General features: G+C 41.0%; 1 long non-coding RNA gene across 1 annotated transcript; it reads right to left on the bottom strand.

Moving 5' to 3' along the window:
* Nucleotides 1–337: 337 nt before the first annotated feature.
* LOC120396123 lies at nucleotides 338–17,607 on the bottom strand. Its single transcript, XR_005593001.1, has 3 exons — nucleotides 17,588–17,607; nucleotides 16,848–16,960; nucleotides 338–355 (listed from the first exon to the last, which is right to left on the bottom strand). It is a non-coding gene; the product is annotated as an uncharacterized LOC120396123 (long non-coding RNA).
* Nucleotides 17,608–23,741: the final 6,134 nt, after the last annotated feature.

Raw genomic sequence — 23,741 nt, 5'->3', positions numbered from 1 at the left:
CTGAGGATCTAGTCTAAATGCCTTGAAACCTATCTATCCAAGAAACAAAAGTGATTTTGCCAGTAGAGATAGACATGGATTTGAGATTTATGGAAGAACATTCTTTATGAAAGGCCCTGGGTTATAAGGATTTGGGAATCATAGAACCTTCAGCTTCACAGAACAACTGTGTCCACAGTCCCATATATCCCAGGGGTTCATAATGCTCCCCAGAGCCCCTGTGAGGCAACAGAACTTTCATATAACAATTTCATATTTAATATAATTAAGTCAGCAAGGATTTCACTTGCAGAAGTTGTCGCTTACTTGGCATGCTTCAGTTTTTGGATTCAGTCCTCTTGTGTATAAATGCCTACTGCCAAATATTAAAACAGAATGTCAGCAATTATATACAGTCCATAACTACACCAGGCAGTTGTGCAACTCCTTACTTTAGTAAACTGTTCTTGTTAGGTTTTTCCATACAAAAGGGTAACCATGTATATTTATCCTGAACTATAAATTACTATTTTAGATTAATAGAAACAACAAATCAGCAAAGAAAAGAAATAAAATCTTCATTAGAGAAAACAGCAGGTTCTCCTTTGCAGCATGTTGCATCACCTTTACCTCAATATCATAGCTATCCCTTCTGAAGGCCAGAGGTGCAGTATAGAGAAGGAAAGTTACATATTTATGCAGTACACATTACAATATGTTAAGTAGGTCAATTAATATTATCAGCTGGTTCTCCTGTCCCTTTTGACTGCACCTTCGGTGTCTATATTGCTTTCTCTTCTTCACCAATGTCTTTTGTTCTGTCTTCAGTGATCAGCATCCTTCAGGGCTCTGTCCTTCATGTCTTCTTTCTTTAGACCACCTCATTTCTCTCATGGCTTCAGTTATCTCGTTCAAACCAAAACCAAAAAACCAAAACCAAACATCCATTGATGACTCCCAAATCTCTCCTCTTCCACCCACTTTGTTGCCCTTCAATCCCTCATTAGCAGCAGATTCTTTGGACACCAAGGATCTAGTATCAGCAACCAGTTCAAATTCAGCACAACTGAAATAGATCTCTAGCTATATTTCCACTCCAAACCATATTTGCTTCCTTCCTTTATTTTCTATTTCTCACATGGTAAAAGTTCAATAAACGAATAAGTCTTTGCAGGATAGAAGCCTTCATGTAATATTCTACTCCTTTCCTCCCACACCTAGACTGTTTCTAAATCCTCATATTTTCTTTGTCATACCTCCAAAATCCCATCTTCCCAATCATTCTATGCATCCGATGAAGTGGGCCCATGAAAGCTTATGCTCAAATAAATTTGGTAGTCTCTATGGTGCCACATGTACTCCTGTTCTTCCTACTCAGATATGTTACTGCTAAAAATCTTCCTTGTCTTTCACTCCAACCATCCACACACCCTTGAGGTTTTTTTGTTTTTAACTGACTTCCATACACATTTGAACTCCTCATCCTCACTTTCAGGACCCATCTTACCTCCACCCCCCGTACCTCCCACACGCACACATTTTCTTGCTTCTTGTCACTCCCTCCTTGTGACTTACTCTCTGCTAATATGGTGCTCTTGATGATCCCTTCATTTTTCTCCCATAAAGTAGCACCACACCTTATAATAAAACTAATATTTAGGGCCACTTTGCAATCAGTCTTACACACTGATGGACTATAGTGTGGAAATGTGTATAAAAAAACCTTTGCTTTCTCACTTTACTCTTCATAGAGGCTGGAAATGATCCCAGTTCTTATGCTCAATTGTCACCTTTTCTTCTCTCTGTTGCACCAGTTTTACAGTGTGAGAGGAGATTCAGGCCAAGGAAGTTGAAGGACTTGGTCTATTTGCAGCGCAACCCCCCTGAAAGTGGGCAGGGAAGTCAATACCTAGCAGAGGTAGGTGGTAGGGTAAGGAATGAGCGCTATACCTTTTCAAATTTCTATTGGTGGTCAGTCTCCCTCTCTCATATTGGAGTCCTTTTACCTACTAGAGAATAATATTGAAAAGCTGGTGGGGGCGGGGGGAAATCAAAGAAATGCAATTAAAATGTTAAAAGGACAGGACGGCATGAGTTATGAATAGATTGCAGGTGCTCTTTATGTGAAAATAAGGGTAGGAGAACACCATGCAAATACCTCCATGTCAATAGTCACAGTACCTGAAAATGGTAAAACAAGGGTTAGTGACCAGATTTTGAATTTGATAAAAAGACAGGTTAGGCATTAGTAAAAGATTCTAAGCATTAGGTATTTCAGTAGACTCTAAAAGGGGATGGTATAGGTATACTGAAGAATCAGTTACATAGGATATTCCTGTATATAATGGAGAGAAATGCCCACAGTGCAAGGATCAGATATGACGACTTATGAGAGATCTTTTCTGGACCAACCTTTAAAAGCAATCAATTCTGAAGTGCTTCTGAATGCGTAAGATTTACAATATCATATATGTTTCTGTGACAAACTGCACTATGAATCACTGAAGGTTGGGTTTTGATGTTTGCTCATCTTCAGTCATTTACCCTCACAAATGATTTCAGAGCAAAGTACTTTGAAGAGCAAAGTACTACTCAGTGGGAGTAAGGAAATTAGAATCTGGCCCTGAGTCAGGATTCAGGTGTGGCCAACTTTATTATTATTAAAACTTTATTAAATATATTGATTGTACACTAAAGGCATATTTAGACAGTTAACTTGAAGTTCTATTGAAGAAAAAATTATGCAGTACCTTGGTTGATTATTCATGGGAATTATTTCATTACTTATATACAATCAAATTAAAAAGCCTTGTTAATCAAGATAAGTGAGTTAATTGAAAACTGATAATATTAAGGTAAATTAAAAGTTTGAGGCAAGTTTAGTAAAGTATTCAGGGACAATTAGTTGACCAAACTTTTGGTCGTTTTCTCATAATGTCATTTTCCACAGTTTAGCTGATACAGCTCAAGCTGAAAGGTACATGGTAAATCAAAGCCCACCAAAGCAAATCCCAAATGAAAACCCCATTTATTTTTTCTATCAGTTAGAAATGCCAGATAAAACAAAACTAGTAAGAAAGGTTCAGGAAAAGATTTTAAAAAAAGAAACAGGCACTTAACCTTACAATTGTAAGTCCACCTGCAGTGGGAGATGCCAAGTGCTCAGCACTGTTGATTTAATCAGGAGCCTAACTTTAGGAGCTTTGTTTTAAAAAGATCTTGGTCACTTAATTTTACTGTACAGTGATTTATTTAAGTCTGTCTTGAAAGAGGTTTTCTTCTGAAATGACTGCCTAAACTTGGTAGTGGGCCAAATCCACTACCTCCTTACTGAGGTAGTGACATCTTTGGGTGTCAGTTATTTTAATTCAGGGAGGCATGATCCATGTGGGCTCAATTCAGTGCACAGGAATGTGTCGTAGTAAGGGGTTATATTCCCTTTGAAATTCAAAATCTCATCCTAGGGAGATGAAAAATCTTCCTTTTTAAAATCCTGAAGGCAAGCAGATCTACACATAAAGAATACTAAATTTTTCACCCTCTTGTGGAAAAAAATGTGAAAGATACTCTTTAAGAAAACCACTTACTTTTTCCATGTTAAATGCCTAAGATTTTCACACAGGTTTAGTTTCTAACAATACTATATGTGGCCAAACAGAGCATCAAGTTGTGCTTTTTGTGAAGAAAAATGTTTTATTCTAGGGAAGAGTGGTTTGGAGGAGGGATGTTTTTAAATGATCATGATTAATTTGTTTGGATATAATGGAAACTAGGAATGAACAAAAACTGGAAAAATAAGAAATTTGCACATGTAAAACCATACCTGAATAAAGACTTTAAGGTAATGAAACCTGTTTTTCAAGACTTTATGGTAATCCCTGTTCTCCCCTTTTTTTTTTTTCAGTTTCCAGTTGGAACCAGGATAGGATTCTGAGGCCTGATTCATGACTGTGTGATTCCACTTTTATGCAGGTGCAATGCCACTGAAATCACGTGAATTCACCCCATTAAAATTGAAGTGACACCATGGTGAATCAGGCCTCAGAAATACTAAGTTACCATAAGAAGCCGGTTTTGGAGGATTTCTGACCCAATGTTGCTAACTCAACGTTTGGGATTGTTCATGTACAAATGTACATTTTTGGATGTTTATTCAAACCAAAGCCAAATTAATATTCTAAAGTTTTTCAAACAGAGGTGGAGACAGTAAGCAGTAGAATTGCCTACAGATAAAGACTTCACTAATCCTGAGGATTCATGAAATGTGATACAGACTGTAATACAGCTCAGGTTTTTCACTGAAATTCTAACAGATACTGCAGATGTGATACAATCTATAAGGTACAAATCATAATGGAAAAATCCCTATTATATAAATTGCTGTTGCTTACTTTTCTGGTTTACAAACTGGTAAAATGTAAAGCTAGTGAATAGAATGTGATTTCCTGTTCCCCCCACTCAATATACTAGCTCTCTAGTAACTGTAGAGGGAAAAAACTTTAGCTTTGAAAAGGTTCAGTATAAAATTGTTATTTTAGTTAAAGTAACTGAATATTGTCCCACTTATATGAAATCTTGTCTGTCTCATAGAAAAAAAGAAGTAACTCTAGTTGCTATCCAAAAGTTTCAGAGGCAATTCTCAATTTTTTGGCAGAGCTTTCTGAACTTTTAAAGAAATATTGCACACAAGTTTTGGATTTGAATGTCTTCCAGATCTTTAATGTGCTTCTGATAAAGACTACAGGTTATCTATGCCAGTCCACGAATGAGATTATAGATGAAAACATAATAATATTCCCCCAACTGTTACACATGTATTTAGTATTTTCAGATTTTTTTAAAGAGATGGCAGCAAATGGTGTTATGATTTTAAACACATATAGCCTTTAAATTTAGCTCAAACCAGAAATAGTCAATGTGGCTTCAGTAGGTACTGCTCAAAGATCTGAAATACAGAAAACAATAATATAAATAAAAAGGGGAGGCAACCAAATCAGAATAAAGCTAGTTACTCAAGGATTTCTGGGGGAAGATAAGGAAAGCAAAAAAGAAGAGTGAATTAATACTAACCAAAGGGAATAAAGAGAGTTTTATAAATAAGATAAGGGAGATAGGACTGTTAATAAATTAATAGAGGGAAGAAAATGACTAAGATTCAAAAATATCTGACCTACTGAACTCTTTTAAATCTGTCTCCAATGAGAAAATGAAAATAATTTTGCATAAATAAGTAGTGGGTGTGATGCTGGTAAACCAAGTAACATGCTATCCAAGGTCATAGACTTTAGTTAAGAACTGACAAACTCATAGCCAGAAACCAAACTGGCTCCCCTATATGTTAGTTTTGTTCAAAATAGATACAGTAGAATCTCAAAGATACGAACACCAGAGTTACAGACTGATCAGTCAACTGGACACCATGTGGAACCAGAAGTAATCAATCAGGCAACACTGGAGGGGAAAGAAATAAATTTAAACTAAATTTAAAAAAAAACAACCCAGCAAATACTGTACTTCAGGGGTTTTCAACGTTTTTATTTCTGTGCCCCCCCCCCGCACATACTATAAAATCTCCAGGGCCCAGCGTGGGGGAGGGGAGGGGAGGGGCTCAGGGCTTCAACTATGGGGGGTTGGGACTGCAGCCATTGGGTGGGGGGGTCAGGGCTCTGGGTGGGGGGTAGGAGGCTCGGGTCTTCTGTCCCTTGGGAGAACCAGTGGGAGCACTGGAGCTCGGGACTTCAGCCCCATGGCTCCATTTTTGGCTTCAGCCCTAAAGAGGGTGCTGGGCCTTGGGGCTTTAGCTACAAGGGGAGAGCCATTGCTCTCTGTGGTTCTGCTCCTGGTTTCAGCCCCAGCGCTCCCCTGGTAGCTAAAGCCCCGAGAACCAGGGTGCACCCCCTCCCCGGATGAAACCAGTAGCAGAGTTGTGGGGAGCCCCCCCGCCGCCCCCAACCCAGGGCTGAAACTGGGATTGAGGTGCAGGGCTGAAGCCCTGAGCTCCAGCACTCCCCCTGGATCTAAAGCCCTCAGCACTGGTGCTCCCACAGGGCAGAAGCCCTGAGCCCATCTGCCTGGAGCCCTAAACCCTCCCTCTCCATTCTGTGGCTTCAGCCCCAACCCTCCTCCCCGTTGGCTGAAGTCCATATCCTCTTGTTCAGAGTTACGGACATTTCAGAGTTACAAACAACCTCCATTTCAGAGATGTCCATAACTATGAGTTCCACTGTGGTAGTAAGAAAGTGTTTAGACTCTATGGAATGTTTGTAAATTGCTGCATGCATTATTCTCACTTGCAATGTCTGTATTCCATGCTATAAGCAGGGGGCGGCAACTTCGGCACACGGCTCACCAGGGTAAGTCGAACATGCGGACACGGCAGGTAAACAAACTGGCCAGGCCCACCAGCGTGCTTACCCTGGCGAGCCACATGCCAGAGGTTGCCGACCCCTGGTGTAAGCAAATATGTAAGATTTGATTATAACTTTGAAATTATTTACTCTGTACTTGGGAATCATCCTACATTCTATCCCCCTCTCCCTATCAGTCAGGAGGTCTATCAAGATTAAACAGGTCATTAAGGAACATTGTGACTCAAAGGATTGGTGAATGACTCTATCACTCCTTGGAAATGCTACAAGGGAGCTCATCTCATGGACGGGGCAGCCAAATATAAAAGATAAAACAGGGTCACAAGACATTTTTTAATCTTTTGCTGTTTGATTTCTCACAGGGCCAGAGACACTAATCTAAAGCAGAGACCCCCGCTCTACTCCCCCTCGGTCAACCTGGGTCCATCCTGATAGACATTTTGAACAGACAGATTACTTCACCTCTGTCACCTTTACGAATCATAGATGGTAACTCATTTTTGTATATATATATATTGGCTTGCTTTAACCTTTAAATAACTCTCTAATTTCTTTTTCCTAGTTAATAAACTTTTATATTGTTTTTTACAGGATTGGCTACAGGTGTTGTCTTTGGTGTAGGATCTAAGGCAGGGATCGGCAACTTTTGGCCTATGGCCCGCCAGGGTATTCTTCTATTTTAAATAAGGATACTCTCTGTTGAAAACTATGGCTTAAACTAGTGGATTGAAACATACTCTATAGCCCAGTGGTTTGGGCTTTCACCTGGGAGAGTCATGTTCTACTACTTCTGTAGTAGAACATGACTACAGCATTACTTCTGCTCCAGTGAATATTAAATTATTTATACACCATGGAACAACTTCAAGAGCATGAAATAGATATATGTGCTTGTTATCTTTTCTTCCTTTTCATTCAACTTCTGAGCTTGAATCACTTCCAGGTTTTCTAATCCACCACATCACTTAAGACTTGCACAGGAGCTACCAAGGTAGGAAGGAGGTTTCTGTTGGCTGTTTTCAGTGCTGGACCTGTTAACTGAGACTGGGCCAGGGAAAGAAACGCCAACCAGAATTTACAAGGATTCACTGGTCCCCACATCCTGCTGTAAAGGATCATTTCCTCAGCTGCTCCTCCTTCCACACCCAGAGAGACTAAAAACTCAGCCTTTTTGCAGGTAGAGGGTGTTAAACCCTGGATGAGCTGTATTGGGATCAATATATCAGCATTCTCATTGCGCACCCCAGGAGTACCCGGTTTACAGTGAGGAAACTGATGATCCAACCAGTGGACCACATTCAAAGTCCTTTCTTGGGCTGAATTTTGGCCACTTGCCCACTGACATTCCTGATGCAATTCCACTCTCTGACATTTGAGCCATCCAGCTAGCCCTGAGAATACTGCGGCTCAGCATTAAGGGACTGTTGGCAGCAAAACACATAATTATCAGTGATTTGTCCTATCATTGTTACATTGACATCATCTGCCTGCACATTGCCTCTGTAGAAGCAAGGTGCTTCAGGATAGCCAGTTGCAATCTACAGGGCCACACTCCACATGCCAAAAATTGCTGTGCCACCTACATCAATTCAAACATCTCAGATGCTGCTCTGCTTACATCTACTATTGTCTGTGATGTGATTCAGGTTGGAGATTTCCAGTTCACAAATGTTTACAAGCCAGCAAATGTTAATTGGGTCCAGCAAGTTGTACTGAGACTAGCTCACCCAGCTGTGTACAAAGGTGACTTCAACAGCCAGCCTCCTGTCTGGGGATACATGACATCAGACACTAATGGAGACAACTGGTGGAATAGGCATCTAACATGCCCTCAGCCACATATAGAGAGGCGCCTTCCTTCTCCTCAGCCAGATGGTGTCATGAATAGTCTCCTGATTTGTGCTGGCTGACCTCCATGGATGCTCACTCCCATTCTGCATCATTTCTGGTCTATGAAAACTTCCCACACAGCCACCACAGACCTTCTGTTATCCACATTAGCCTACAACTCTCTATCATTAGAACCTTTAACAAAGGAAAATGGAAGGCAGATTGGAAGAAATACCCAAATGTTCTAGAAAAAAGTGTCATATCCATACCACTACGCATCATCCCGGTTGATGAAGCTTTCAGTCAATTCCAAGAAGCCACCTTCAAAGCCACTTGTGCTGTACTGCTCAGCCACTGTCCAGTCTACACACCATGCCTTGATGTGGAATGTACTAATCTGTTCAGTTACTCTGTAGCAGAACATTGTATTCTGGTCTGGTTTCATTCATCTCATATCAAGTGGGTTGACACACAACTACCGGTATATTCAATCATGCACATTGTAACTGGGATGATTTGACATGCACCATTACCACAGCTCCCCATATTAAGCAACATCATTCCTTCTCACACCTGTTGTGAGGATGCTACAGCCAGAATGGTTGTGAAGATCAGGGCAAACCAGAGCCTACTACTATACACAGACCTCTTCAATAACCCAAGAGTGCGCTTCTCATGGAGACATCTGTTGTAGGTCCACTTGCCCCATCCAGATTTCCCTGTGACATAGATGTGATATGAAGCATGGTCTGCACCAGAAGCCAGTTTCTTATAACTGGCCCGACTATGAGTATATGCACCTTTGATTTGTGTTGCTGCTCATGGGCCCTTCTGACCTGATGTTGAATGGTCTGGGGTAAATGTGCAGCCAGCCTTCAGAGCAGGGGACAATGAGAGGATTCCACATATTTTGGCCAAAGACCATGCTTCACTGACAACTGCCCTCTGATCTGATTTGATGGTGGTAGGAGGGCTGTGCACTTCACTGATGAGGCTGCAGCAAATTGGCTTGGCAAACTCCACATCTGATAATAATAAGTTGTATTAAGATTTGGAAAAGAATTAATTGTCAATTACCTATGCTAATACATAAAATAATTTTATTTAGCATGTATAGAATAGAAAGAAAATATTAATGCATCAGTGAAGTGCAAAGCCCTCCTACCATCATCAAATCTGATCAGAGGGCAGTTGTCAGTGATGGGTGACATTATCTGTCTTTGGCCAAAATATGTGGAATCCTCTCATTGGCCCCAGGTCTGAAGACTGACTGCAAATTAATTTCAAAATGTTCCATCCTATTAAATATATGAATAGAAATATGTTGAAAATAGCTTAACATCTGTTACAGGAAATGTATTTACTCTAGAATAAACCTTAATTTCAGTGACATAGAATAACAACTACAAATTTAGTTTAGTTTTACTGAAGCTTTAGAAAGCAAAACCTTGAAGAATTGTGCAGTATAATGTTTCTGAAAGCATAAAATGCCTCTTAAAGCCCTACTCTATTATATTCTATTGTGGAACAAATCTTTTTATTCTAGTTCAATATTTATACTAGGAATATGCTCCATTCTCCTCTACCAAATAATTTGGTATAATGTAATTGTCATAACACAATTCACAATAATATTTTAGCATGCAAAAGATACCCAGTTCTGTAATTGTTATGTTTGCAAACAACCAGCACTTGTGCATGAAGTCCTATAGAGTGAAATTACTATGCAAGGGCAAAATTGAGTGTTATAACTTGCCATCTGCTCCAGAAATCTGCAAGTTGAAATCTAACATGAAGAATGACTTCAGAAAAAAAGGGCAAGCCTTCCAAATAATATGGTGGCTTTGTCTTCACTACACATTGTGTGCTTTTTTACAGTGAGATAACTAATGCTCACTAGCTAGTTCTCAATAGAATTCTAGGGGAGACAAGCCACTGTAGGTTTTTACTGTGATGTAGCTAGGTGAGCACAACCACGGGGGGGGAAGGGGGAAACAGTGTTGACCTCATCTATTTACTTTACAATAAAAATTACCTGCCCTTTGTCTCCATTAGGATTTGACAGTGAGATAGATACCTAATGTATTTTAAAACAAAAACAATCACCCCCACAAACTTTTTTTTTTGTCAGTGAGGACGTAGCCATTGGAATTCATTTCAGAATGGTAGAATTTTAAACCTATTTTCCAACTATGCCAATGACTACTCAAAGGGGAATGCAATGAAGAGTCAATGGCCACATATTTCTGTTTTAGTTGCTGTCACATCTTGCTAATTATGAGCATATATCCTCGATTTACTAGAAACTGTGTCCATATGGGATACCTTTATATACCTAAGAATATCTTCAGGTAAATGAATGTATGGCAACTTGCAGGCAAGCATGTATATTATTTCCCCACTGTTTTTTGAATCTTAGAAATGTGGGGCTAGCTTCCCAAAAGGACCTAGGTGCCTAACTATCACTTTAGGCACCAAAATCCCAGAATGAGGCCCCACTAAGAAGTGGAGTAGCCTCTAAGAGCTTGTCCACACCATGCAGTAATGTGCATCAGTAAAGTGAAAATTCTAATGAACACCAATGTAGTGCATGCTAACTGGCCTGTGTGGATCCTGCTGGCATGCATTAAAATTTCTCTAATGTGCATTAATGTCTAGTACTCCATTAATTCACACTAAGAAACTTTTAATGCACACTAGCAGGATCTACACAAGCCAGTTAGCATGCAATACACTGGTGTTCATTAGAATTTTCACTTTACTGATGCGCATTACTGCTCTTAGAGGCTACTCCAGTTAGTGATCAGTAAAGTATTTCAATCAGGCAATATGAAGACCTTAGATATTGACTTCCCATGCATTCCAAGAGACCCTCTGCTGCCTAGCACCGTGCTCCTCCCTCTCCCCCACTTCCAAGATCTCCTGCACATTACTACTCAGGAAATCTTCCTAAAGCTCTGCTCTACCACACAGGTTTGATATTGCCAACCTCAAAAGTTCAATAATTGTGAGTTAGATCACAAAAATATGAGATTTTTTAAAATGATGTTTTCTGATATATCTTTCAAGTTTTGATCTCCTTCATCCCCACTCCTCATATGGGTGAGAGTTAAAGTGTAGCCAACTCTCCCAAGGTTATAAATTGATTTTGGGTTCCAGCACATGAGCTTTCGGGAAGTCAAACTAAGATCAACTAACAAAGGTTGTGTAAAAAGCATCCTGCTGCTGTGGAGTTTCCAGCTTCTTGCCAAGCCCCACAATTCTGATTAGTTAAGTATCCCTCCAACAGACCCACGGCTGGCTATGCCAGATGTACCTCCACCCCCCAAAAAAAACGTTGCCCTGTCAGGCTGTCTGGAGAGGCTCACAAAAGTGGGTGCCAAACTCAGGGCAAACTGCCAAAAATCAATGAGCTTCTCAAGCATAACAGCCTTAACATGCAGTTACAGACAGGCTCCTTGGGCACTTCAGACTACCATGCCATCCAGGCAAGCCTGCTTTTATGATAGATGTCCCCTTACTCCAAAAATCACAATAATATTAATGGGGGAGAAGACTGGTTTCCAGCTACCAGCTATGCATTTGTCGGTGTTCAATGAGGTCTAGAGGCTTGGCATGAGCTGGCACCTGATCTGCCAGTGTCACACCTCCACACACACATCTGGCCCCTTAGCTTCCCTCTGCTCCTCCTGCAGCCTCAGGGTGCACCTCCTCTCGATTTCCAAGGCCCAGTGTTGCAGTAAGTACTGACAGAAAATACTGACAGAAAGGACTTAAGTATAAGTGCCAAGTGCATCATTACAGAAATGCTGTGGGAATTTTACTGATGTATTTATAAGGGAAAGTACAAGTTTAAGTGGAAGTACTTTCAACTCCCTTATTCCCCACAATTCTGTTGTCAACTAGCTATGTAATATACACACGTAGTGGAAGAGAAAGAAAGAACAACAATGAAAGCCTGTGGGCTTGCTGTCTCAGTACAAGATACTGAGGGCATGCTTACACTAGAAATCAGGAGCAGCACCAGGGTTGCTTGCGCCCTAGGTAGAATTCGGGGGATGGCATTTTGTGCACTCCCCACAGGGTGCACGGGAGCTTCTGGTTCCGCTCCCATCGTGCTGCTGAAGAAGGACCCTCCGCCGAAATGCGCAGGCGACAGCGTCAGTCATTGAGCAGCTCAATTGCCTGCCGCTGTTTTCCGTGGCAGGTCAGCAGAAGGTCGTTTTTCGGCGGCGCTTCAGGAGTGGAACTGGAAGCTCCCGTGTGCCCCGTGGGAAGCGCACAAAATGCCGCCCCCCGAATCCTGGCACCCTAGGCGACCGCCTAGGATCGCCTAATGGAAGCGCCGGCCCTGCTAGAAATGCTACAATGGTGCAGCTGCACTGCTGCAACTATTTCACTGTAGTGTAGATGCTTCCTTCAGCAAGCGAAGAGGTTCTTCTGTCACTTTAGTAAATCACACATCTCTGAGAGGCAGTAACTAAGCTGATGAAAGAATTCTTCAGTTGACCTAATGGTGTCTACTGAAGAATGCCATGGTCTATATATTACACACTACACTGTACTTGCTCATGCCCCTCACTGGAGGCTACTGTAATATATATTAATAGTAGTACGGGTGAAATGACTAGGTGTAGTCTTTCACACTGAGTCAAGCTCCTTGTGCATTCACTTCCTTATTCTCTGTAACACAACAAGGTAAGAAGTGTCAGGTTGCAGGTAGGGCATGGGGATGTGAAATATAGTTTAATAGAATCTTCCTCATCCACATATACACCCCTCTTTTTGGCCTTATTCCTGCTTCTAGGCACACATAACGTGGTGGTCATACAGAAGTGCTTTCATGGCGAATGGATTCCCCTGTACTCCCTGCATGTTGATCATCCCTTTTTAATTTGTGCTTATAAACATTCAATAGTTCAAGACAAGCCCTGGCTTTTGTCACAGCACCAAACTACCAGTTGTAACAGAAAGAAATTAAGAAGCACTGTAATTTAATTTAATAAATGGCTGCCTTTCTAAAGTAATAAGTCCAGATGTTGAAAGGTCAAGGAGGTTTGTAGCATGCTCTCAATGTGTACCTTGGGACATAGTATAGAGTCAATAAATCAGATCTGGACACAAGCTTCAACGATCTATGGATTTCAACAGGACATAAAAACTTATATGGGCCCCAACTGGATGCCAGAATATATCATGATTCATGACATTATTGGTTCAAATCAGTCACAGGCTTGTCGGCTACATTTCAAATTATTTTCATCTTGATGATTCTAAATGAGGAGAGACACATAGTGAATTATAAATAGCTACGTGGGAAGACATGAACCTAAAGGTGACATGGATGGGTGAGGAGCTCTCACAAAAAGTAAAAAAAAATATTTAAAAAATGAACGAACAAACAAACTATTTTATAAGCATTTCTAAGATACCCATCACCATACATTATGTGCCATTTAGAAAAGGATGAGGATCAAGTGCTAACCCTTCATTTATATGCGCAGAGGCATCCTGGATCTGAAATGCATGGGACTGAAAGAAAGCATGTGGCTAGCTATGGCTCCCCCTTAAGTTTCACATGAATAAGATCATCTTTAAGACCTGCACTAGACTGTTGGTTAGAATTGCTGAGCACTATTAAACAACTCCTGCATTTCAGAAATGGGTGAAGCAATCCCTGCCCCCAATTTGCTGCGTCACAGGCATGTTGTGAGGCTTAAATCATGTTTGTAAATGTGAGTGAATGTCACAGAAATATAAAGCATTATTTTTTATCAGTGATGGATCACTGATACAAAAGGAGCATAACAAGTAGTATTGAAAAGTGTGGCTGAAGGGATTCCTAGAGTATCCTGAGATGGAGACAAGCTAAAACTAAAAGAGAAGTTGCAGGCCTATATAAAAGTAAATCCCACTTGCTGGAAGATATGAGAGGTCTTCAACTATGTAATAATTTTGCAAATATTTCTGATGAAGGCAACTTTGGCTCTGAACACTAAAGGCAGAAATTACTCTATTCTCAGTTTTTAAAATATTATTATTTATAGTATACCTCGCAATGTTCTGCACAAGCTATTAAATAAATGGGAGTTCTCCCTTTGATTCCAGCTGGAGCAACATAAGGCCCCTCTGAGCTTGTTATTGTGTTACTTAAGTTAGGGTGACCAGATAGCAAGTGTGAAAAATTGGGACGGAGGTGGGGGGTAATTGGCAACTATATAAGAAAAAGCCCCAAATATCAGGACTGCCCTATAAAATCGAGACATCTGGTCACCCTAACTTAAGTGGAGAGCAGAGGTGCGTAAGAGAGAAATAAACGTGGGACAGAAAAAAATAATGTTGATAAGATGTAGATATCTTGGAACAGATGTGTTAGCAATCATGTGGTTGGATTTATTACCTGTACAAAGCTAATAAATCCTCTTTAAAAGCTGTTTCCTCTTTATGAAGAATGATAAGTATATCTCCTCTTTCCCTTTGATTAATGAGGAAGTGTAAGGGTCTATCTACTGTAGGAGGAAAGTTACTTTAAAGAGTATCTTCTCTGATAAATCTGGTTTTCTAAAATATTCTGGAACAGGGCTGTCTTCATCTAAGCCTAGAGTTCAGCCAACAATGCAATGGGGAGCAGAGCACCTGAGAAATAAAGATTTAGTATTGTCACAGGATGAAAATATATGCAACAGAGATGCAAACAAAGGCTGAGATCTCCCGCCATATTTTCACAGCCTAATACAGCTGAATGGCATCTTAGTGGACAGAAAACATTTTTTTATGTTTATTGTTTTGGTATAAACCAGGGGCCAGCAACCTCTGGCACGCGGCTTGCCAGGGTAAGCACTCTGGAGGGCCAGGCCAGTTTGTTTACCTGCTATGTTGGCAGGTTTGGTGGACTGTGGCTCCCACTGGCCGTGGTTCGCCTTCCCAGACCAATAGGGGTGGCGGGAATGCATGGTCAGCACATTCTTCGCCTGCGCCACTTCCCGGCACCCCCATTGGCCTGGGACGCAGAACTGCGGCCAGTGGGAGCCACGATAGGCCAAACCTGCCGATGCGGCAGGTAAACAAACTGGCCCGGCCCACCAGGGTGCTTACCCTGGCAAGCTGTGTGCCAGAGGTTGCCGACCCCTCGTATAAACATAGTGAATAATGAAAAGGCAATCTTGACATTTTGCCATATTCAATTCTATCTTTTTTGTGATTGGGAAACTATATTCTTGATCTTATTTTTGTCTATGTATCTATGGTTTACTAAACTATAATTATTTATTGAGCTAATGATAGCAGTTTTCAACACAATGACATTTGGTATTGAAATTGGAAACCATGTCTAAAAGGCAAAGAGCGGATTTTCATATGCTCTATAATGGTTGAAATTGTTGGAAAAAGGAGAGTTATATCTAGGATTTAGGTCATTTATTTTAACTTAACTTGGGGGAGAGGCTTTTTTCTGAAATCAATCAAAAACACTGAGAATTATTAGTAACATTTTGAATTTCTGAAACTTTTTTGGCCAGCTATAATCATGTTTCATATGCAAACTATAGGTAGTAGATAGCTAGCATGGATAGCCATGTTACTCCAAGGTGGAAATCAAAGCAATTAGTACAGAGAGTATGGTAGTTTTTGGAAAATAGCCCAAGAGGGATTAAACACCATTTTTTTTGCTAGTTTGTATGTTTGGCCAATTAATCTACAGTAAGGGATAGCAGGCAGTTCAGCACATGGAACAGAGAGGTCTTTTTTGATTGATAACCAAATAGGGCAGTAACTGCTCAGAAGAATTCTGAACCATGTAATGTAATTCATATGATGGGAGAGATAATAATGACTGATATCTGTTAGACCCAGAGCTCAAGTGAGACATGACTTGAGTATTTTGTGTGAAAGTCTTGACAGTTTACCAGCTCAGGTGAAATTGAATAACTCATTTATGTTATAGAAATTTTAAGCTATAGTTTTCAGTGGTATTATGTTTAGTGATTCTGATATTCAGCTTTTATGTTTACCCATCTTCAGTGTTATTTGTAAACTATTTAGTGCTTTTTAACTCCCTGGAAAAGTCACTTTTCATAATAATATCGAGCTCTTATCTGGCAGTTCATCAGTAGATCTCAAAGTCCTTGACCAAGGAGGTCAGGATTTTTATCACTATTTTACAGTTGGGCAAACTGAGGCACAGAGCAGTGAAGTGACTCTCTCTAGGTAATGCAGCAGTCCAGGGCTGAGATGGGAATAGACTCCAGATGTCCTGAGTCCTAGTATGGTGCCCTGTCCACTACACTGACTGCAGAAGTCTGACCACAAACAGATTGTTTCCCTAACAGTAAAATGAAGACAGAAGTTTAAAAAAAGATGTTTAATAGCTTTTAAAGTCAGTCAAATGTAGTAATTACACTCAAAAGAACTTGTTATCATGACACTTTACCTTACTGTGCTGCCACCATATGCGGCAAAGTAGTGAATCATGGAGTGACTGAATAAGTAGTGATACAGGCTATAATTTTCACCGAGAAGAGGACAGTCATTCTGGTGAAGATTGCTTATTCCTTTTAAAAATCCTTACTGCTTAGTTTTGTTTTATGTTATTTTAAGCTATATAAAGTTTACCATATAAACTGGAAATCAAAACCAATCACACTCCAGAGACAAAACAGATGTGGAGAATACCTTTAAAATGGTGGGGACTAATCAAAATTTGGTGGAGAGGACTAGGCACCCTGGATTTCCTTTGTTCTCAGTAACTCAAGACTTTGCAGGGTCAGTCCCAAAGCGAGCAAGGTCTGAACAGGTGCAAAAGAGGTAATAGAGAAAACAGGAAGGCATGCATGGATAATGCTGCAATACTCCATGCATGAAATAATCATGAGTCATGAATCAACACTGAAGTTGCCATCAACTTGAACTTTAAACTCCATTCCCCCATTCTTTGTGACTGTTGACAGCACCAACAATCTCTCTATTATGCAGGCCCATCAAGAGTAATTTTCAACTTCTCCCTTTTCTCTACAACTAAGTGCTTGTGTAGATGTGCAGACTCACCCCTGCAGCGCCTCCTGCTGGTTGTCCTCGGGAATTAGCTAACTGCCAGCCAGGAGCACCCTCTGCAGGCCAGTGATCTGCCTGTCCTCTTTGCCCCCATGTCCCTCCCTGTACCCCAGTGCCCTTTTAACTGGGGTGCTGCAGTTAAACTGGGGTGACCTGGCAGTCCACCACCAATCTGGGTATCCCCTCCCTGGGGAACCCCCAACCCACTATCCCCACTTTGCCTCAGTTTTGGCTACTGCCCAGTCTCCATCTAGCCCCCGTTCACTGGGGCAGACTGCAGTATCAGCCACTCATCACAGGCAAAGAGGTTTGGACCTGCTGCCTTTGCCTATCCCTGGGCTGCCCCCTGCAACCCCCAGTACCTCTTGGCCTTATGCTAGGCTGCAGCCTGGGGCTTTCCAGGCAGGAGCTCCCCAGCTCCTCTGCCTTTCCCCAGTCCTGCTTCACTCAGGCACCCGGTCTAGCTCCCTGCAGCCAGGCCCTTCTCCCTCTTCGGGTAGAGGGAACCTGACTGGGCTTCTGGCTCACAGCCTCTTATAGGGGCCAGCTGGGCCTGCTTGGGGCATGGCCACAGCTGCGCCTGCTTTCCCCCAATCAGCCCAGGCTTCTTGCCCAAGCCACAGCCCTCTCCTGGGCTGTTTTAAGCCCTGAAGGGCAGGAGGTAACCACCCTGCTACAGCTTGTCTATATGTAGAGTTAAGTGAGGCAAGCTTGGGTGTAAACCAACAGTGCTCTAGTGTGTCACACACTATCCGTGTGAACTCTGATGCTGCACACTAAAAGATTCGGAGTGCACTTTGTGTACTGATGTTTCAGACAGCCGTACTTCAAAGCACGTTAGGGAACTCTTAGTGCACCGTAGCAAAGTCCACACAGACAGTTAGCACATGGAACACTACGGTACTGTAGATTTACACCCTAGTTTGCCTCACACTAATTGTCCATATAGATAAGCCCTAAACCATATCTAAATCTTGGGATATTTTACTTTATAGTCATCCTTTCTTCCCCCTATGCAGAAACTCTTGTCCAGCCCATCATCTGTCCCTGGGATAAAAGCTGAGCATGTTTAGTTTTCAGAAAAGAAGACTGAAGGGGGGATCGTATCATTTTCAAAAAAGTTCCCTGACACAAAGAGGACTGTTGTCCTACTTTCAGTGGACAATTGTTTTCCATGTCCACTGCAAGTAAGACAAGAAGTAGTGGGCTTAATCTGCAACAAGGGAACCCCACATCAGAATATCCCATAGGTCAGTGGTCAGAAACATGAAACTGACATCTTTTTTGTTCATTATTTTATTTTATTTTTTTGTGATTTCTGGATTTGGTTTAGTTTGAACCACATTTTTTTCCCCCAGAACTACCAGAGAAACAAGAAATCAGTTATTCACCCAGATCTCCATGGGACCAAGCCTCCTCCCCATTACTGATCAGCTAGCTGAGCTTCACCCTTTCAAGAACAGCAATAAATTACTCCCGTTCTCATCTAAGAAATATGGGAGCATGTAGAGAGACTCAGAGTTCTCCTTCAGCAGTACAGCTGCATGAAAACTCTTTCCTGGGGTTAACTGCAAACAAAAATCAATGAATCCATCTGACATTACACCCACTGGGTGTAATTCTGCACTCATTTAAACCTATGGGGTCTGATTCAGATAGGTCAGAGATCAGAACCTGGCAGGTTCACTTCAGTGGGAATTTCCCTTGGTAAGAAATGTAGAATCAATTGTAAGGATCTAATTGAAAACAAATTCAAGTCAATGGAAGGACTCCTATTGTCTTCAACAGACTTTTGATCAGGGTTTATATTAAGGACAGCAATATGAAATTTTAAAAAGCAGAATACAGTAACTCCTCACTTAACATTGTAGTTATGTTCCTGAAAAATGCGACTTTAAGCGAAACAATGCTAAGCGAATCCAATTTCCCCATAAGAATTAATGTGAATGAGGGGGCTAGGTTCCAGGGAATTTTTTTCACCAGACAAAAGACTATATTATATACTATATATTATATATACATACACAGTATAAGTTTTAAACAAACAATTTAATACTGGTACACAGTGATGATGATTGTGAAGCTTGGTTGAGGTGGAGGAGTCAGAGGGTGGGATATTTCCAAGGGAATCTTTACTGCTAAATGGTGAACTAGCTGAGCCCTCAAGGGTTAACTCTCACACTCTACAAGGTAGCAGTAATGGAGGGAGAGGAGACAGCATCACAGACAGAGACAGAGACACACACACGTGTGTGAGTGAGAGAGATGTGCATTTCCAGTTAAGTACACTGTCTTGTTAATTAAATCAGCTTGCTGAGACGGCAGCTGCTTCCAGCAAGTTCCTTCCATCCTCAGTCCTGTCGTGTGTCCCCCATGCTCTATGTAAGATGGGGTAAGTGGGGTGTAGGAGCAGGGGTGAGGGGGACACCCTGACATTAGCCTCCCTCTTCCTCCCTTTCCCTCACACAGCAAGCAGGAGCCTTGGGGAGCAGCTCCAAGGCAGAGGGCAGGAGCAGCACATGGCAGTGGAAGGAGAGACAGCTGCAATTGCTAGCAGGCTGGGCAACTGCTGCACAGGGAACTTAGGGGAGCAGGAAGCTGATAGAGGAAGCTGATGGGAGGCTGCCAGTCCACCCTGGTTCCAAGCCCCCACCAGCTAGCTGCAATGGGCTGCTCTTCCTGCAAGCAGTGGACAAAACAGGCGGCTGCCAAACAACTTTAGAAGGGAGCATTGCACAACTTTAAATGAGCATGTTCCCTAATTTATCAGCAACATAACAACGAAACAACGTTAACCGGGATGAACTTTAAGTGAGGAGTTACTGTATCAGAATGGAATGAGTGGAAGAAATTGACTACAGACTCTAGCCCAGCAAAAAGAAGGTTTTGCTTTAACTTCATGTCAAAGAGGGCATTGAGGAGAGTAAAATCAATGCAATTAAGTCCTTGAATACAGAATTAACTAAACATATTAACTAGAATGATTAAATGGGTACATAAACTGATAACTGATTACCCTAAGGAACAATTTTCTGAATGAGAGGTGCCAGCTACCAAAGGCTGTTCCTTTACTCAATAAATCTGGGACATAGATTATCATAGAATTTTGAGCAACCTTATCTCTCACATAAACTATATATTTTAAAAAAAATAAAAATGGTCAATTTTTTTATGTTCTTTTTTCTTTTGTTCCCTTTGTTCACTCCCACTTCTACCCCCATTTCCTTTGTCAAGCTTGGATGTCATTATATTTGTCAAGTATCAGAGGGGTAGCTGTGTTAATCTGGATCTGTAAAACAGCAAAGAGTCTTGTGGCACCTTATAGACTAACAGACGTTTTGGAGCATGAGCTTTCGTGGGTGAATACCCACTTCGTCGGATGCATGTAGTGGAAATTTCCAGGAGCAGGTATATATAAGCAAGCAAGAAGCCGGCTAGAGATAATGAGGTTAGTTCAATCAGGGAGGATGAGGCCCTCTTCTAGCAGCTGAGGCATGAAAACCAAGAGAGGAGAAACTGGTTTTGTAGTTGGCAAGCCATTCACAGTCTTTGTTTAATCCTGAGCTGATGGTGTCAAATTTGCAGATTTCTCTTTGAAGTCTGGTCCTGAAGTTTTTTTGCTGCAGGATGGCCACCTTAAGATCTGCTATTGTGTGGCCAGGGAGGTTGAAGTGTTCTCCTAGAAGTTATTGTATGTTGCCATTTCTAATATCTGATTTGTGTCCATTTATCCTTTTCTGTAGAGACTGTCCAGTTTGGCCAATGTACATAGCAGAAGGGCTTTGCTGGCATATGATGGCGTATATTACATTGGTGGACATGCAGGTGAATGAACCGGTGATGGTATGGCTGATCCGGTTAGGTCTTGTGATGGTGTCGCTGGTGTAGATATGTGGGCAGAGTTGGCATCGAGGTTTGTTGCATGGATTGGTTCCTGAGCTAGAGTTACTATGGTGCAATGTGCAGTTACTGGTGAGAATATGCTTCAGGTTGGCAGGTTGTCTGTGGGCGAGGACTGGCCTGCCACCCAGGCCTGTGAAAGTGTGGGATCATTGCCCAGGATGGGTTGTAGATCCCTGATGATATGTTGGAGGGGTTTTAGCTGGGGACTGTACGTGATGGCCAGTAGAGTCCTGTTGGTTTCTTTCTTGGGTTTGTCTTGCAGCAGGAGGCTTCTGGGTACGCGTCTGGCTCTGTTGATCTGTTTCCTTATTTCCTCGTGTGGGTATTGTAGTTTTGAGATTGCTTGATGGAGATTTTGTAGGAGTTGGTCTCTGTCTGAGGGGTTAGAGCAGATACGGTTGTACCTCAGTGCTTGGCTGTAGACAATGGATCGTGTGGTGTGCCCGGGATGGAAGCTGGAGGCATGAAGGTAGGCATAGTGGTCGGTAGGTTTTCGGTATAGGGTGGTGTTAATGTGACCATCACTTATTTGCACCGTGGTGTCTAGGAAGTGGACCTCCCGTGTAGATTGGTCCAGGCTTAGGTTGATGGTGAGGTGGAAGCTGTTGAAATCATGGTGGAATTTTTCCAGAGTCTCCTTCCTTATATTTGTGTAGTCTATCTGGAATTGGTCCTTCCCCCACTGCCATGGAAGCAGCTGAAACATAATTACAAACTTAAAAAAATTCCAAAATAAAAGGAGCATATGAGGGCACAATCAAGGTACACGTATCACAGTCATTATTTTTTCTTCAAATTTATCAAAATTACAAAAATATTTAGAACAGTTATTAGCAGCCAATGTAGACATTTTAGGAATACTATATCCTACAACAGGAAATGATAATTTTACTTTTGGTATATTCTTATTGCATTCTATAATGAATCTGTAAACTGAGGTAAATCTTTACAAAACTCAAACTGAATCTAAATTTCATGTTTGAGATTAGACAATAAATACAAAACAAATATCAATTAGTTCACCGTTCCTACTCCACTCAACTATTACATATTTTATATACAGGTACTTCCACATTTCATGGTTTTAACAGTACTGAAATCTTTCTAGAATCTTGATTGGGATTAGGAAGTAGCATAAAATTAATATATCTACAAATAAATGTATAAGTATGCACCTATTGGAGAAGTGTTGGGAATATTTACATAATGAAAAATCATATTTAAATATTGACTTCAATATACTGCCCACAATAAGAACTGTAATACATAATCTCCTAGTGTGATCCTTATTGGACTTTTGCCCACATCACAAAATGACAACTTGGGGCCAGAAGCAGAAGTATTCTGGATACTACATTGTAAATTTTGAACTAGATTTCTTGACTAGCAACTCTTCAGCATGACAAATGAGTTCCTACAGCTTATTGTCCTGTCAAGTGGTCCATATGTTCTTGTCACTGAGGGCCAGACTGTAGCCTTTAATCACATTCAGCAGTACTTTATTCCATGAGTAGATTATGGAATAATCTAGCTCAAAGTATTTCAGTGGGGTTTATGTGGTGGTAACGTCTTCTACAAGCTCTCTGAATCATAAGTGAACTGTTGTGAAACCAAATATATTACACTCTCAAAAAGGCCAGTAGACAAACAATTAAGTTCCAAGCAAAATAAGTTCCAACAATATGAGATCCCTTTCAACATACAGGTAAAAGCATCTTTAAATTCTGGAGTCTGAATAGAGGTGCTGTTTCTTACTGGCAAATTACAATAAAGTTATTTAATGAACCTGGAAGGCCCAATCCTTCCAGATAAATTTGCCTGGGTAGATCCCTGTACCAGTGCCAAGCTCCATGGAATTCAATGGGAGCCTGCTTGCATGGAACAGCTTGCAGCATCCAGATTCTAGTGTGTACATTCCTGTGAACAAGGCCCACATCTTTGTTCTCTCCAGGGTACAATTTTGGCACTAAAATAAAAAAAACCAACAACGTTAAACACTCAATTCATATAGTAGTATTTATTATTTGGAATCATACAAATGTTTTTTTCTGGAAGACTTTTCTTTAGCAGCTTACTTTAACTAACCTTTATTGCTTTACCATATGGTAGCAGGCTTTTAAGTAATAAGTTGGCACTTAGAGGAGAAAAGGAAGAATATGAGTACTCACTTTAAATAGCAGGTGCAGTTCCAGATAAGAGGAACATAAACAAGTGCAGGCAAGACACAGCACATTTATATTACATTACTTGCCATCTCAATTAAAAGAAAAAACAACAACAAAAAACCAAACAAGCAATGATGTTAAGTTTTGACACAAGCATTTTAAACTACATTATTTCCCCTGATGCTTATAGAATTTCATCAGTATCAACACACAATGCAAACTTATTGGACATAAATACAGTATGAAGACTCCAGCAAAAGCTATACCAATGTATGTTGGTGCCCAGATCCCACAATTACAGGTGGATTATATATGAATAAGGACTGGAATTTTCTAAAGTTTATGTGGGTGAAAATTAGCTGTTGTGTGCCACAACTGCTATCTTAGCACATGTTGGGGTTTCCAGGGATTTTCAGAATAGGCTTGTAGTTGTGCTCAATAACCTCAA

The sequence above is a fragment of the Mauremys reevesii genome, linkage group 1 (genome assembly GCF_016161935.1).
Source record: "Mauremys reevesii isolate NIE-2019 linkage group 1, ASM1616193v1, whole genome shotgun sequence".
Taxonomy (NCBI): Eukaryota; Metazoa; Chordata; order Testudines; family Geoemydidae; genus Mauremys; species Mauremys reevesii.
The sequence above is the reverse complement of the archived record's forward strand: the minus strand, read 5'-3'. Positions and strand labels throughout refer to the sequence as shown.